The sequence below is a fragment of the Orycteropus afer genome, unplaced genomic scaffold (assembly GCF_000298275.1).
Source record: "Orycteropus afer afer isolate SDZICR_OR568_19922 unplaced genomic scaffold, OryAfe1.0 scaffold00381, whole genome shotgun sequence".
Lineage (NCBI taxonomy): Eukaryota > Metazoa > Chordata > Mammalia > Tubulidentata > Orycteropodidae > Orycteropus > Orycteropus afer.
Genome location: NW_006921968.1, coordinates 1,190,488 through 1,196,217, shown reverse-complemented (window position 1 = coordinate 1,196,217; position 5,730 = coordinate 1,190,488).

Here is a 5,730-nt window from a genome sequence, read left to right as displayed (position 1 = left end):
CTCCTCACCTAATCCCTTCGGCTGACTGCTCCTTTCTCTGGCTTCCTGGCTTTTAAACCCCTTTCTCCTGCTCTTCCCGCTTGCTACTTTGGGCGTCCCTGAGTTGTCTCTCCTCACCTGTAAGCCTGGGGCTTACAGACACTAATCATTCCATAATGGGCAAGAGAGTCTTCCACAGTGAAGAGCTGTCTTGCCTCCAATGCTATGTGATACCATCTTTGGGAAACCCTGAATCCTCATGGAAAATTTATCCGTTTAAAGACAAATCCCAGAAGTCTGAAGGCATTGTCACATAATCAATGCAGGTGAATTAGTATTCTCAGAAAACAGAAAGTCACAGCAGGCTGTGATGGATGGATGAAGTCTCGTCCACCTTTCTCCTTCCTCTGGTACCACTGTCCCAGATACGCAGGGAATCAGAGGAGGGCTCATCTTGCTCTCTTCATGTTCTCTACCTCCAGTAATTTCCCACTTAGTTTCTCTTCCCGTTAGCCCATTCTTACCTCAGTCCTTCACCATGGCATCGGGGATGCACCCTTGGTCTCAGTAGATCCCTGGCTTCAAGTGTGACTTGTCCTACCCATGGGACATGGCCCAACTTCCTGAAGGGTCTGGCCCTTGCTCAATGATGGGCAAAGCTTCTGCTTGTCCTCTTGAAGTGACTTCTGCCTTCAGGGCTTGTATGAAAAGGGCCCTGTTCTGGGTTGAATTGTGTCCTCTGAATGTCATTAGAAGCGAGGGTGGCTAGACTCCATCTCACCAACTTTAGTAATATGATCAGGAGACAGCAGTCCATGGAGAAGGACATCATGCTTGATAGAATGTCAGTGAGAAAGAAGAAGAAGCTCAATGAGATGGACGGACGCAGTGGCTGCTGCAGTGGATTGAAGCATAGAGACAATTGTGAGGATGGCACAGTGGTGGACAGCGTTTCATGCTGTTACACTTGGGGGTCACTATGAGTCCAAACCAACTCGATGCACCTAACAACCACAACAGCAAAACATGTTAACCTCCTAACGCCTGAACATGTTTATGAGAACTTGTTTTGAAATAGGGTTTTTCTGTAATCAGTTAAATTAAAGAAAATGATACCAGAGTGGGGTGGGTCCTAAAGCTAACTCCTGGGTTTTAGAAAAGATAAGGACAGACACTGACACAGTAGCACATACAAGGGGAAGACGCCATGCAAAGATACTTTATAAGAGAGAAGCTCAAGGAGACAAGGAAGGACAGCTCTACTGACTCTGAGTTTGGACTTCTAGCCTCCAAAACTGTGAGAGCACAGATGTGTTTTATTTAAAACCACCCACTTGGAGTATTTTATCACTGCAGCCTTAGGGCACTAAGACAGCCCCTTTCTATGCGGCTCCTCCCCATCCTCCACCTTAGCCATCACACAAGTCCACACATGCTTTCCACATTCTGGTTCTTTCGCTCTGGTGTGGCATCAACCTAAAGACCTTTACCCTTTGCCTCTAGCCCTTGACCACATCCCATTTAATGGGATGAAAGGTTTCTCTTTCCACCCTCACCCCAAACTCAATGCTACACCATGGTTTTGAATGCCACACGTTCATCTCAGTGTTTGCTTACACATGTACTTATGTTAGACCTCATTACTTCACATGTATAAAACTTATTTCCACAATAATGATAGTGAGATGGCCAGGAACAGGGGTCAGATCACACACTTCTCCTAGTTCCTCCAATAGTTTGTCCATCCAGTACACATGGTAGAAGGTAGAAGGATAAAGTCATCAATGAATTAGACCGAATGCTTTATTTAAATGCTCACTAAATGTTATGGGCTGAATTATGTTTTCACAGAATATGTGTGGAAATGCTAACCTCTATACCTGTAAATATGACCCTGCTTGGAAATATGGTGTTTCTCTTGTTATATTAATGAGGTCATACCAGAGTAGGTCTTAAACCTTATCACCTCTTCGTTAGCCAAAAAGCACAAATATGCAGAGACACATACAGAGGGAAGACAGACACTAAGAAAGGACAAAGATCACCAGCACATGCTGGAAGCTAGGAGAGAGGCCCACAGGAGGACTGGACATGCTCCACACCCCAGAACTCTGAGAAAATGCATTTCTGTTCTTTAGAACTACCCACTTGTGGTTGTCTTATGGGAGCCCTAGGAAACTAAGACACAAAACCTCTAATATGTTTAGCCTTTGTGCTTTTGGGGCAGAACTTTGTATAACCTTATGGTATTATGGGACATTTGAAAACTTAAGGGCTCCAAGGATTTAGGGTGACTAGAGAATCGGGTAAAAGGGAGAAGAATGAAGAGAAGGAACAGTCGAAGCATATTCCTGGAGAAGTTTCTGGAATGAAGGCCGTGGATGTATGGAGTTAGAAACCATGACCTTTGTGGTCCTGGAGGTCAGGGCAGAACTGCTGAGCTCCTGAGGAATGTGTGCACACTTGCCCCTAAAGACCTGGTGCCATGATGTGTGCCACCATCAAGATGCCTCATGTGATTAAAACCAAAGCATGACTCCAGATCAAAGTGTCCTGTACACAGCAGATTTGGGCAAACTCCAGGGAAAGTGGGATTTTTCTTCACTGGAAACGCTCTTTGTTACGAAGGAATGTTTCCTCAATGTGGTCTTGTTGACCTTACTTTTCACTTAGCCTGGGTTTGTAAAGGGTTATGGCTGAGAAGGAGAAAAGAAAAGGGATCTTCAAAGATTGGCTGTGTTTTGCTTTGTCAGAAAATAGCAACTGAAGAGTAATTTAAGGAGCATGGAGATATGTGTGTCAAGTTTACATTGTAAAATGGTGATTAATCATGACCGAGTCATAGATGACTATCATAACCTCTTACATTTTACAGAGCTTCAACTTTTTAAAACATTTTTATTCCTTTGTGTATTTGCTTTTCCTCATGTTTGTAAGGCATCCATTTTATAGAGAAAGTTGAATCCAATCACCCCAGCTCCCCACGGCCAGGCCCTTTCCATTTAATGTCAATAAATGTTTATTAAGGACTTAGCATTTGCTAGTGACCTTCTGCTCCAGTTACCTAGTGCCACCCTGACAAGAATATCACAAATGGGATGCTTGAACAAACAGGAGTTTATTTCTTACAGTTTGGAGGCTTTAAGTCCAAGTTCAAAGTGCCAGGCTCTAGGGACTGGGTGAAAGCCCCTCAACCTTGGGTTTCAGCTCTGACTCCTGCTCCTGGCCCCCTGAAGCTAGAGGCTTTTATTTACTCAGACAACTGCTGGCTGCTAAGACTGACAAGCCCAAGGTTGACAAACAAAAAGGTACAGTCCCTATGTTACCAAACCACATGGCAAGCCATTAATTCAAGTCCATGGAAAGTCCCTAGGTTAACAGAGAATGCAGGCTGCTGAACAACGACTCAGTCACATGCAGGGTTCAAGTGGGCCATAAGCTAGAGACCATTCCCAAAGCTGTTCTTTATACATGGGAAGCAGACCACATCCCCAAAGCAGCTACTCAGCTGCTCCAATAGATCCCACCATGAAGTTGATTCCCAGTCTCATCATGGGGAATGCAACATTCAGCTACCTACCCAGCCAATCAGGTCCAACCAAGTTGACACACAAACTTAACTACTACACCTTCTCATTTGCTATTTCATTGGCCACAGATATGATTATAAGAATAATGAAGAGACATGATTCAGATGCATACACTTCCTCTCTCTTTGACAGTCCCCAACCTCCTTCCCCCAAAACTAATTTGCAAGGAAATTAATATCTATTTCGAACATAAGTCTTGCTCTTCCACTTTGTACACATATGTTCATTGTAGAAGCCATGTAGTTCATCATCCTTTCATTTTGGGGAAATACATTGCCTGCGAGGGTTGACATGCAGAAGTCTCCACTTATCCCACATCAGCTCTGAGTGACTGGACAAAGACTCTTCTTGTGGCTCCTTTATTCCTCACGCTGGTCCTTTGGGGGGGTGGCATTCACTTCCTCTATCTCTTTCCAGTCAGCTTGGAGTAAATACTAAGAAAAACCAAAAAAAACCAAACCCACTGCCATCAAGTCCATTCCAACTCATAGTAATCCTATAGGACAGTGTAGAACTGTGACATAAGGTTTCCAAGGCTGCAGTCTTTACAGAAGCAAAACCCAAACCAAACTCACAGCTGTCGAGTTGATTCTGACTAACAGCACCCCTGGAGGACAGAGTATAACTGCCTCAGAGGGTTTCCAAGGCTGTCAATCTTTTCAGTCACAGACGGTCTCACCTTTCTTGCATGGAGTGGCTGGTGGGTTCAAACTGCTGACCATTTGGTTAGCAGCCAAATGCTTTAACCACAGCACCCCCAGGGCTTCTTTTGTGTAATGGCCCTTCTCCACCCCTAAAAATCCCAGGAACTTAGCCACATGATTCCTTCATCCTTGTGCCAGGAACTTGTTTCCTTGGGGCTGAATGTTCTAGAGAGACAAGGGGGCCATCCTTATTGAAGCCACCTCTTCTGTTAAATGAATGCATTTCTTAGACCTTGGTGATCTACTTCTGAAAATTAAACAACAAGAACAAAAAAACCCTCCTTACTGCCGCCGAACCAATTCTGACTCATAGCGACCCTTCCTTGGGTTTCCGAGGCGGTATCTCTATGGAAATAGATCGCCCAGGCTTCCTTCTGAGGAGTGGTTCAAACCCCCCAGCCTTCTGGTTAGCAGTCAAATCCCTTAGGCACTATGCCACCAGAGCCAATGAATACCTTATTGATCACAGCAGAACAATATCCAACTCACTTGCTTGAGACACATCTAAGGAGTGATCAGTCACTAGAGGAGGACATGATCTTTGGTGAAGTAGAGGGCCAGCAAGAGTGTTTTGGTTACCTCTAGAGAGGCTCTAACAGGAAGGTACAAATGGGTGACTTTAACAAACAGGAGTTTATTGTCTTATGGTTTTGGAGGCTAGAAATCTGAGTTCAAATTGCCAAGTTCTAGGGCCTGGGTGAAAACCCCTTGACCTTGGGCTTCAGCTCAGCTTCTTTCTCCTGGCCCACTGAAGCTGAAGCTGAAGTTGGTGGCTTTTTTCAACTCAGGCAGCTGCTGGCTGCTGAGACTGACAAGCCTAAGGTTGACAGGTAAAAAGGCACAGCCCCCATATTCCCAAACCACATAGCAAGTCCAGAGACAGTCCAAGATCAGCAGGAAACATGGCAGGCTGCTAAATGAAGATTCACCTACCTGCAGGGTCCAAGCATGCCAAAAAGCTGCAGACATTCTCAAAGCTTTTTACATACCGGAAGCAGAGCACTTGCCTAAAACAGCTGCTTGTGACAGATTCCAGCATGGAGCTGATCGCCAGTCTCATCATGGAGAATAACTACAGGCAGTTGCCCAGCCACTCAAAACCAGGCCCAGCCAAGAGGACACATAACTTTAACTACCACAAAGAGCAGGGGAGACCCTTGGTGAGATGGATTGGCAAAGTAGCCAACAGTCTTGAACACGAGGATGATCATGAGGATGTCGCATTCCACTGTACATAAGGTCACCATTGGTCGGGTGACTCAGTGGCATCTATCTATCTACCATCTATTTATCTATTTATCTACCCACTTATCTGTGGGCTAAATTATTCAGGTCTAATTTATTCAGACAGAAGGTTAAACACTGTTATACTTGTGTGACTAGGAAGGAAGGGATATGTTTGGGGAGCTCTGGTAGCATAGTGGCTAAAGCACTTGACTGCTAACCAGAAGGCTGGC